Below are 12,500 nucleotides of genomic sequence, written 5' to 3'. Positions count from 1 at the left end.
TTATCTATATATATCCTCCCACTTAAATCTATTAGAATTTTTTTTTTTTTTGGTACGTGTGAGATGTGGAGGGGGTGTAACGACCCTTCCAACTTTGGATCGTCGTATTTATATTGAGATGATTATTTTTTTCAATGTTCTCCCGAGTTTTACTGTTGTTGCTACCCTCCCCCCATCCACACACACACACACACATATATATATACAAACCTCATGTAACACCCTCCCGTTCTCTTAGACATTCATACACTCAGCTTACGTACACACCCACACGTACACTCAGGCATTCGCGCACACTTAACACCGTTTATATACATATATCTACACAAACACGTTCGCATACACACCCACACTTCTCGTAATATGCCATACACACACATACACACATCACTGAGTACACGTACCGTACTCAGTGCACCCCCTCTTCCCTTCTGTATTATTTACCAAGACTTATTTCGTTTCTTACGATCTCGCTGTTGGTTCGTTTGGCTCCTATAAATGTCTTCTTCACATCTCCCTAAATTTACCCCCTTTTTTCGATATTTTCCGATGTTTGAATTATCTTTATTTTTCTTATATGTAAAGTATTTTTGTAGAACAACACTGGGAAATACACACACACACACACATATATAAAATTCTATATGATTTATTGGCAAAATAACCATCCGAAAGTACAACGCAGTGTGTGTGTATATATATATATATATATATATATAGCTCATGACTTCTGCACGAAACTAAATCATCGGCCCTAAACTGAACTCGGAAAGTAGATTTCTCTCTTTTTCACACACATCTAAATTAAAGTAACTAAACATTGTACGAAAATGCATGAACATCACAAAATCACTGCTTCTCTCCCCCTCCCCCCTTTAACTATGTTATTAATCATCATAGCTATTGTTGTAAGGGTGGTGGTGGTAGTGAGGGAGGAGGAGGAGGCTATCTCTTTTGAAGTGAAGGGGGGGGAGGAGGTGAGCCATCATAGGAGGTCGGTGGAGGGGTGGGGAGAGGCGAGTTAACGTTTGAGAAGATGTGGGGATAGTGGGGGGGAGGAAAGCAATATCAAACAAGAGGTTGCGTGGCGGTGGGAGGCGGTGGTAGCTATCAAACATGAAGTAGGGGAGTGGGAGGTGGGAAGGAAAGGAATTATCTCACTGGAAGTTGGTGGTAGTGGTGGGAGGTGGTGTTTGTGCCGTAAGTCAGTGCACCTCACTCCACTCTTACCCTACCCTCCACTCATGTTTGAGTGCCTCTTTTCCTTTACGCTGACACCATCAAGATTCGAACAGTTATAGGCTGGGTTTTTTTTCCCAATATGCTGATCGATTATACCTTTCGTCCCTCCATCATCGATAAAACCAATCATTTACTTTATCGATTCAGTCAACTGTATCCATCGCCACCTCCTTCGCAATTTTGTCAGGAATGAATTTTTTTTTTTCGTTGAGACAGTAGAGTATTAGATTTTCTATAATAAATTGCTGAGTGCTGTTAATGAGCCTCATGTCAGCTCTGATCCAGTAGAACGAAGAACAAACCCTTCCAGCCGTGACCATCCCGTCTTTTTGTATACCGTGAACAACTTTATATCTTTAAGAGTGTAGTTTAGTGCAAAATTGGCTACTGGTTCTAGCAACTCAAATGACCGTATCCCCTTCGCAAAGCCGTAGTGTTGTTATTCAACCCCAGGACGGCTCTGTATGTATGATCCGATATTCCAGCCGTGAAATTTTTTTTTTTTTTCCTTAAACATAGTTTTTCCCATGGTTTCCATTTTTCTATGAGTCTCTATGTACCACTCTTATTTTTTAAAGACGTTAAGGATGTGCTGTTGAGGGAGATTTGGCTGCCGTTTTTAGCAACCAGTTAAAGGTTCCTCAAATTTCACTCGTCTCGATTTGGCCCGTTCATCCACAAAGAACTTAGTTTTGGAACGGGGGACGATTCAACGGGGACAAAACTATTGCCGGACACCCCTACTACCACCTTCATAATAATAACAACACTTTCTAGCTGGGTACTCGTTTTGTGTGACCTCAATGCTCAACTGGTACTTCATTTTAGCAACCCTGGATAGAATAGAGCATAATTAAATAGTATTCCGGTTCTATAATAGTAATGAGGCCCCAGTCCGGCAATTCTAATGGGAGGAGGTTAGTCGATTCCATCGCTATATCAGCCCAGGACTGATTCTGAAGAGACCAAAGACAAAGCTGACCCCGGTAAGATTTGAACTCAGAATGTAAAGAGCTAAAACAAACACCGCTTGGCATGTTTTCCGATGCTCTATCGATTCTGCCAATTTACCACCCTGTGTAGTAGTAGTAGTAGTAGTAGTAGTAGTAGTGGTGATGTTGGTGACGGTGGGTTCTGACATGTACAGACGAAATTTTGGGGAAAGAATGATGTGTCCCCCATCCCTCGAAAAATGTCGAAATTCTCACTCAATAATAATAATAATTAATAATTGTGCTTAATCTAGACATAAGGCCAGCAATTTGTGGGTAGGGAGTTAATCGATTATATCGACCCCAATACCTGATTGGTACATTAATCGACCAGTCGATTGCAATTGCCAATCGATTGGTCAATTAAAGGATGAAAGGCAAAGTTGACCTCAGAAGGATTTAAACACGGAATGTAAATGGACATAACTAAAACAACAATTAATAATAATAATAATAATAATAATAATAATAATAAAAGTTGCATTCCAATTTCTAACATAAACACAAAACTCTGAATGTTTTCTGCGAGGGGTTGGTAAAGCCGTTTGAATGATCTCGTCCAGTACATAATTAGTACTTTATTTTATCGACCCAGGAGAAACGGAAAGTAAAGTCGACCTTGGCGTGACATCAGGCTTTCACAAAATGTCGTTCATGTTTTGTTTTGTTTTTTTCAAAGCGAAAAAGAAGAAAGAAAATGACAATCATATCTGTGCTCCAGTTGGCCCGTAACTTGCCATTTTTCTGACATACAACAATTTCTTTTGAGTGTAGAGGGGAGAGGAATTTAGTCTGTTATTACTTTTATGAAAGGTGTTCTAAGTTCAAATCCCACTGAGGTCAGCTTTGCCTCTCATTCTTTCGGGGGTCAGTAAAATAAAGTACCAAACTGGGACTGGGGTCGATGTAATCGATAACCCCCCTCCCTTGAATTTCATATTGTGTACCCCTAATATTAAAAACAACTTGCAGGGGTGGGGGCGGTGGATTTGCAAAATCGTTAGGTCCTCTTACGAAATGCTTTAACAGCATTTGATACGGCTTTTTACGTCCTGAGATCGATAAAATAAAGTAACAGTCAAGCACTGGAGTCGATGTTATCGATTAGCCCCTCCCTTTCAAAATTATTGACCTTGTGCCTTTAATCCTTTCTAATTTTGGTACAAGGCCAGCAATTTTGAGGGGAGAGATCAAACCGATTACATCAACTTTCTATACTTGACTGGTATTTATTTTATCGACCTCGAACGGATGAAAAGCAAAGTTGACCTCGGCAGGCTCGTGCCTAAATTAGGAATAATTGTTAAGTAGAGGGAAAGGCCAGTGACCGTCTTCTCGGCATTCCTTCCGCATCCAATTGACCGCCATCTGTTAAATATCTCTATAACTCTCCGGAAGTTTGAAGTGATTTAACCATTTGCCAAAAGTCCTCGTGCTAACGCTGTTGTTTAGCCCTAGGTCAGGTCTGGTTGAACAGGGGCATGACGAAAGCATTCCGGCCCTGTGATTATCCCATTTTTTTCCGTTTTGCAAGGAATCTAGAACCACTTCATATATATATATATATATATATATATATATTTATGTGTGTATGTGTATACGCTGTTTTTTTTTTCTATGTTGATGGAATATGATTTGTGGGAGATTTGGTTGTTCTTTCTAGCATCACGAATGGCTACACAGGGGTACCGTCGTTGGTTCTACGTTACATTTGTTGATGTATTACTGTACTGTGGAGGCGCAATGGCTCAGTGGTTAGGGCAGCGGACTCGCGGTCGTAGGATCGCAGTTTCGGTTCCCAGACCGGGCGTTGTGAGTGTTTATTAAGTGAGAACACCTAAAGCTCCACGATGGGGGCTGGGGGCGAACCCTGCTGTACTCTTTCGCCACAACTTTCTCTCGCTCTTTCTTGTAAAGGGCCAGCCCTGTCACTCTCTGTGTGACGCTAAATCTCCCCGAGAGCTACGTTAAGGGTCAACGTGTGTGTGGAGTGCTCAGCCACTTGCACGTTAATTTCACGAGCAGGCTGTTCTGTTGATAGGACCACGACATTACTGTACTAAACATACAACTCTGGCCCGAGTATAAACGAAGTTGGGCTCTCTCTCTCTCTCACACACACACAGAGCCACCCCTGTATATTTTTCATGCAGAAACTGTCTCCAAGTAATCCCTTTTCTCTCCAGTGCTTCTATTACAAAACAAATCTTCGATGGCATGGGTGATCACAACCTAACCATACTGTGTTCTTAATAACTTGTTAGAACCTCTGTTTGGCTGTTGGTTAACAAAACTGCTCTGCCTTGATGGAGGTTAATCCAATATTTCTCATGAAAGGTGGCCTGTGTGGATTAAAATGAAATTAAGATAGTTTTAAGCTTGTCCTTAGCAAAGAAAGAAGAATTATATTTATGCAAACTCTGAGCATGGCTGTGTGGTTAAGAAGCTTGCTTTGCATCCCCATGGGTTTGGGTTCAGTCTCAATGTACAGCACCTTGGCCAAGTGTCTTCTGTAGCCCTGGGCTGACCATTGTTTTGTGAGTGAATTTGGTAGACAGAAACTAGGTAGAGGCCCATCATAAAAAGTACCTGTGTTGGCACCATGTAAAGGCATCTGTGGTGGCACCTTGTAAATGCATATGTGCCGGCATCACAGGTGTGTTTTCAGACTTGAAAGAAAAAGAAGTTCAGTCCTAGGATCAATTTAATTAAATAAAGACCTTTACGAGGTGGTGCCCCAGTCAAATGATTGAAACAAATGGGAGATAAAAGATATGTCTTTTGTTTGATAAAAAATGGGGGTGGGTGTACAAATAATTTCATTAATATTAGAGGGGGGAGAGGGCTGAGAGTTGTCCCTGTCCGATATTAGTCAGTTTGAGAAAGTTATAGCTGCTGTAACTTATGGATTGGGGGTAGTTTGACCTGGTCAGGCCAGATATGGTCTTTGTAAATAGTTTTTGCTTAAGCCCATCTGATCCCTGTTAGAGTGTATCTAGGACTACATTATCTAATGTGTCCTTCCATGTTTCATGACTGGTATGGGATTTGAAGATTTGGCTACTATTTTTAGCATGATGGCTGACCACACATACAGGCTCGTTGTTTAGCTCCAGGTTGCTCCTGGTCAAACAGATATGCTCAAAAGTATTCCCAGCTTGACAATCCAGCTTTTGAGGAGTGAAAGACGTCATCTATATACATCCCAGATTATGTTATATAATTTTTCCTTTTTTGAAGCTGGTATGTTGTAATTTGACTGCTTTTTCTAGCTTGTAAGTAACTTCTTTTGGCTTCAGTGTTCCTTGTTTAATTTTGGGTTCTGTTTAAGTTAGAGTGTAGTTTGAGAAGAATTTGGCCACTATTTCTAGCATCAGGGCAACTGCATAGAGATTTCCTCGTTGCTTAGCCCCATGTCAACTCTGATTGAGTACACCTATGATGGAACTCCATTCCAGATGTGACCATCCTGTCTTTTTAAAGTATAAAGCAACTATATTATCTTGTGTCCCCCCCTCCCATTTGTAAAACCCAGCATCACCTGTATTGACACATCAATGATCTCAACGAGCTTTCTGTTCTTCCTTGATTGGGACATTCTTTCCCATCTTGGCCCAAATCATTTAACTAAATTGTCTTCCCATCACTGTGGAGGCCTCTCGGTGGCCTTCGATTTCCTGATACCACTTGGCAACTAAATGGGTCCACCTGTTGTCTGTGAACCTTGCGACCTGTCCAGCCCAGCAGGGCTTGTGCTTTTGGTATTCTGTGATCAAGTTCGCTCTGCTCTTGTAAAACTTCATTTTGGATATGCTCTCTCAATGATATGTCATCATCATTTACAATACCCTTTTCCATGCTTGCATGGATTAGAGTTTATTGAGGCAGGTCTCCGTGGCTTAATGTTCTTCTTGTCACTAGTCGCCACCTGTTTCCAAGCAAAGCAGTATTTTCCCCTTCTCCAGATATGTTTTCATGGAAAATGATAAACAGCAGTTTTTGTATGATAGTAGGTCATTCTTGCTATATAGTGCACTGTGTCAAGGCAAGGAGGTACAAACATACACAGCAGGTTTCGTTTTAGTTTCCATTGACCAAATTCTTTCACAAGACACTTGCTCGGCATGTTGTGCAGTGGAACTGAGCCAGAAACCACATGGTTGTGAAGCAAGCTTAAACACACATCCATACCTGTATATGTCTATGTGTATGTGTATACATATGTATATGTATATATATATATATATATATGTGTGTGTGTGTGAGTATGTATATGTATGTGTGTGTGTATGTATATGTGCGTGTGTGTATATATATATATGTATATATATTCTTTTATTTTATTTGTTTCAGTCATTTGACTGCGACCATTCTGGAGCACCACCTTTAGTCAAACAAATTGACCCCAGGATTTATTCTTTGTACGCCTAGTACTTATTCTATCAGTCTCTTTTGCTCAGTTGTCAAGCAATAGTGGGGGACAAACACAGACTCACATACATATACACACATATATATATACGACGAGCTTCTTTCAGTTTCCATCTACCAAATCCACTCACAAGGCTTTGGTCGGCCCGAGGCTATAGTAGAAGACACTTGCCCAAGATGCCACGCAGTGGGACTGAACCCGGGACCTTGTGATTGGGAAGCAAGCTACCTACCACACAGCCCCTTCCCTTCCGGTCAGATTGTCCAACCCATGCCAGCATTGAAAACAGACATTAAATAATGAGGATGATATGTGTATATTATATTTATATATGTATATACATGTGTGTGTGTGTGTGATGTATCCCTGTATGGGTTTTGTTGTCTCTGTTTACTTATTGACTTTATTATGTGTTGCATGTGGGTGGTTTCTAAGCTGTCATACCCCGGATACAAGAAAATCTCCCCCTTAAATGAATTTAAGTAATGTGAGAATTGTGTTAATTGATATTAACAGCTTTGATACTTAATTCTTACACGAATGATATGTCACAGATGTTGAGTAGGTTTGAAGAAGTGTGGTGCTATTTGCAGACCTAGCCAACCCAAGGTTGCTTCAAAGAAACAAGAAACATAATCATAGTAATACTGGCATTACAATGGTTATGATGATGATGATGATGGTGGTGATGGCAGTGGAGGTAGAGGAGGAGAGGGCTAACCTCGACACTCCCAGCCCTAGCTGTAGCAACAGATTGAGTAACAAGTGAATGTATTTTATCATGTGGGATCTCATCTCTGAAAACCTGAGCTTATCCATGCGATTAATTTATGGTAAATCCTTCCAAGTTTATGTAAAATGCATCGTACCATATTATCTATAGTGCACCGAATGCCCCTGCCCCCCCCCCACTTCACATCACCACCACTGTCTGTGTTTCCATTTGGCCATATTTTTGATATTTATTAGCAGTGTCACTAAAACACATACCCCTGCCTGTCATCACCGTCATCATTTCACATCTGCTTCCCATCCTGGACGGTTCGATAGGGTCCAATAGGTTGGAGGACCACATCCTCCCCCAATATCTCAGTTTTCTCGTGGTTTCTATGGCCGGATGCCCTTCCTAACACTAACCACATTACAGTGTGTTCTGAGTGCTTTTTTTCCCCATTTTTTTCATAGCATCAGAGACTCGTGATGTCTCTATGTAACTAAAGAGCTCCCTTGGCTGAGAGGGAGATGGCTTTATGATAGGTGTGAGAGGTGAGATCTGGGCAGTTTGAGCATAAAACACTCAGAACATTTGGGCCAGACATGGCCGTTTTAAACACTGAACAGTTAAAGTGTAATAGGGTAGATAGAAAGAGGTTTAGTGTTTTGGTGAACACTCTCATTAGTACCACTTGAATAGGAATGCTTTACTGAAAAGGTCTAATAAGAGTGAAACACACCCTATGACTGGAAATTAGAGAGTTTTAGTCTTAAATCACCCATGCTCTTCCAGATTTAGCACCCTGAATGCTTGGAATTGTTTCAGGTGTTTATCGGCCCCTTGGATAGCTATATAGACTCCCACCAGAGATCAATATTGAGTGCTGGTCCTTGGCCTAACCCATGCTAGTATTAAAATATAAACATAAAGTGAATGTATGTGTGTGTATGTATATATATATATATGTGTGTGTGTGTATATATATATATATAGGTGCAGGAGTGGCTGTGCGGTAAGAAGCTTGCTTCCCAACCTCATGGCTTCCGGGTTCAGTCCCTCTGTTGGTACCTTGGGCAAGTGTCTTCTACTATAGCCTTGAGCCAACCAAAGCCTTGTGAGTAGATTTGGTAGATGGAGACTGAAAGAAGCCCATTGTATATACATACACGTGTGTGAGTACGTGTTTGGTTTGTACACCACTGTTGCTTGTCAACTGGGTTTGATGGGTTTACACCCCCATAACTTAGCGGTTCGGCAAAAGGTAACGAGAGAATATGTGCCAAGCTTTAAAAAATAACAAAAGTACCGGAGAAGAGTCATTTGGCCAGAAATTCAAGGCAGTGCACACAGCAAAACAAACACACAAGTCAGCTGACATAAACCTAGCAACACCTATTTTCAATGAATCAGCGAGGGAAGGCTTCCCTGCAGTCACTCAGCCTGCTAGAGATAGCAGCCAAATTTTCAAATCATATGCTAATTTCTTAAAAAGGAAAACAAAGGGACACATTAGACAATGTAGTCTTAAATATATGAAAAGAGGGGATAATCACAACTTTGATTATATGGCTACTCAATCAGGACTAAACCAGGGGCTAAACTACATCAGCTATATTTACACTACAGGGATCTCTACATGGGTCATTCAACATTTTAGAAATAGCAGCTAAATCTTACTGAACTCAAACCTTAAAAAGACGGACACAATAGTTCATTCCTAGATATACCTCCTGAACGGGTAAACAGATGGCATGGTCATATGTGGAATGTCTTTGGTTATAGATCTGCTCAATCTGGAATCATCTGGGGCCAAACATTTGTTGTCAAATACATTGTGACATCTTCTTCCTGGTGTTTTAGGGGACAGTTCATCTGAGGTTAAAGAATAATAATCTGGAATTGGGGGTTTGTAGGGTATCACTGGGGTCACTTGGTGTTGGTCTCTCCCAGGTCAAAACCTCATCCAGCAGACTTGCTAGCCATGACTAACCAGACTTTTATTCAGACAGTATATATAGAGCTACAAGTCCTGATATAGCAGACCTATGATCGAATGTGTTCCAGCCATGACCATCACTGTATTTTATTTAGATTTAGTTTATCTACGACTGTATTATAATATTTTATCCCCAGATCAGTTTTGAATGAGCCAACCTATGATCATAGATGTGCCAACCTATGATCATAGATGTGCCAACCACGACCATCTCTCCTATATAATCAGACATATTATATCTAGGACTGCATTATCTAATGCATTATTTCGTTTTTAAGATGGCAGTGTAGGGATCAGCAGAATGGTCGATAATGAACCCTGGGGGTGGGGTCTCTAGATCCCCAAGGGTTCGTTAAACACCTGAGATGATTTTGAGTGTCACCCAACGCATATTACATTAAATATTCTATTTCGGCCATAATATCACTGAATTTTGATCCAGTTTCAGTATTTCATTAAATTTCTTTAAATAGGCGCAGGCGTGTCTGTGTGGTAAGAAGTTTGCTTCCCAACCACATAGTTCCAGGTTCAGTCCCACTATGTGGCACCATGGGCAAGTGTCTGCTACTATAACGCTGGGCCAACTAAAGACTTGTGAGTGGATTTGGTAGACGGAAACTGAAAGAAGCCTGTCATATGTATATATGTTTGTGTCTATATTTGTCCCCCATAACCTAGCGGTTCGGCAAAAGTGATGGATTGAATGAGTATCAGGATTTTAAAAAAAGTACTAGGGTTGATTCATTCGACTAAAAATTCTCCAAAGCGGCGCTCCAGCATGGCTTCAATCTAATGACCGAAACAAATATTAAAAGAAATATCTCTTATTAAAAGCAGTAATGTTACAAAAGAACGAAGGAATTATTGTTCTTAAACAAAGAAATTTTTTTTATTTGACTCGGGGTCTGCAAGTTATCATGAAGGGGTCAGTGAGTTAAGACGTTTGTCGACCTCTGTGGTAGAGTGGGGACTTGGAGGAGGTATGGCAGCCATTTCTAACAAGGCGCCTGACCACACGGAGGGCCTCTTGTTGGTTCAAGTACCACTTGACTTAATGACAAGTGGTGAAGATGATGATGGGTCAAGGAGGGACATCTTCATTTACCACACCCATAAAGAAATACGTAGGAATGAAGTTCGCCTGTCACATCTCTTCATTGAAATAAAATGTGACCTGGCTGACGCTTATCATAAATTCTCCAGCCAGAATCCGTCAGGCAACGAACGGTATTATGACTGGTGTTGTGACTACAAGTTAATCCAATAGGTTTCTTCACACTCTCTTGCGGCCCAGTCTTGGATTGATCTGAGGCTATGATGGAGACTCAAGTGTTGCCTGGCATCTGTGGTCAGACACTGAACGGGCATCATTGTGTAGTTAAGAAACTTATTTTGCAACCACGTGGTTCCGGTTTCTGTCCCACTTTGGGCAAGTATCATCTACCGTAACATCGAGTGGACTTCTCTCTCTCCCCCCTTATTTGTCTATTTGACTATATATATCTCTCTCTCTATCTATCTATCTATCAACACACACGTTGGGCTAAAGCAATCCTTCGAATTTCTTTATTTTACAAATTTTGCTCTTACCAGCGAGAATTGTGTGATTGATGTCATAAGAATTTATAAACTTTCGAGAGAGCGCGAACTAATTGTTTTGAAGCAGTTGATCTCGAAGCACATGGAGCTATGAATAATAGCGTGTAAATATATTCTTTTCTACTGTAAGTACAAGGCCCGAAATTTTGGGGGAGGGGTCCAGTCGATTAGATCGACCTCAGTACGCAACTGGTACTTAATTTAATAGCGTGTAAGTATTGTGTTGACAAACCCTTTTGGATAGAAAAAAATTCGAAGGCTGCTCATGGGACTCGAACTCACATCGCTTGTAGACATGACAGGCGTTCTACCATTTGACGACTGTTCCAACAAAGTTTTCATACACATGGGTTACACAAAATGTTTATTTATCTATCTGATGTATGTGTGTTTATACACAGCATAATGTGTATGTTGTGTTTGTGTTCTTTAGTCTCACAACCGACGGAAATCCCATTTACTGTTTCCTCTATAAAAACAGTAGCACCCTCACCGCCAACAACTCCGCTCCATTTTAATGTTGTTCCTGTCACAATAAAAAGCCTCTTCTCTCGCTCTGAGCTGGTCATTTCATTGCCATCGCCTCTTATTTCATTTTCTACATGGCGGTCTGCCGTCTTTGGGGTTCGATAGTGTATGTTAGAGAGAAGGGGGGAGGGAGAAAGAAGGGAAAAGTAGTGTGATGGTGAGAGGGTGAAATGTAGTGGGATTAATGGGGGAAAAAAGAGTTGGGGGGGGGGAGAATGAAATTATGGGGTTGTTTAGCCCTAGGTCAATTCTGATTGAGCAAAATATAATAATATCTAATGGTTTAAGACTTTGGGGAGTAATTTCACGGAGATTTGATTGCTATTTCTAGCAGGCCGAGCGTCCAACTTGAGGTTCCTTTGACTCGTTTTATTGGTAGTGAACTGTGGTGGTGGCGGTGAGAGTAAAGGACAGGAGAGAGTGCTGAGAGAAGGGAGGGGTGGTTTGTAATATCGATCTGTGAAGGGGGGAGTGAAAAGAGTGTGAGCTAGGAGTGAGTGGTGAGAAGTAATAGACAGGAGTGTGGTGGGTGTGAGGAAGGTGGTGTGTGATAATACATTGTAATGTGAGAGAGGTAAGGGTGGTAGTGTGAGATAGTGAGAATAAGGGGAAGAGGGAAACGGAACTGTGGTGGGAGGTGAACTAAAGACAGAAAGAAAGAGAGCCTCGACTTGCTAGAAATAACAGTCCAATCTTTGAATTCACTGTCTGGATGGTCATGGCCATTCTATCTGGACTCAACAACATTGTGGGAACTTGTACGTGGTTATTCGACCGGCTAGAAATAGCAGCTAAATGTTCCTCAAAGGCATTCGCTTATCGTGTTTTAAATAAAGGGAAGATGCTTAATCAGTTATGTTTGAATGGATGGGATGACTTCGGTTAAATGGCTTTGATTATGAAGGGTTTGTTCTTCGATCAGGCTGACCTGGAGCTAACTGGGATGGCAGCGATGGTGTGGGGGAGTAACTGATGAGGGAGAGGGGGGGGGGGGGG

General features: G+C 41.2%; 1 protein-coding gene across 1 annotated transcript in view; it reads left to right on the top strand.

Annotated features, from left to right (window-relative positions):
* Positions 1–12,500, top strand: part of LOC106870094 (zinc finger protein OZF) — an 18,887-nt gene that overhangs the window by 685 nt on the left and 5,702 nt on the right. The gene's annotated exons all lie outside the window — the stretch shown is intronic.

Source organism: Octopus bimaculoides, chromosome 14, assembly GCF_001194135.2.
Source record: "Octopus bimaculoides isolate UCB-OBI-ISO-001 chromosome 14, ASM119413v2, whole genome shotgun sequence".
NCBI lineage: Eukaryota > Metazoa > Mollusca > Cephalopoda > Octopoda > Octopodidae > Octopus > Octopus bimaculoides.
This window is presented reverse-complemented; position numbering and strand designations above follow the sequence as displayed.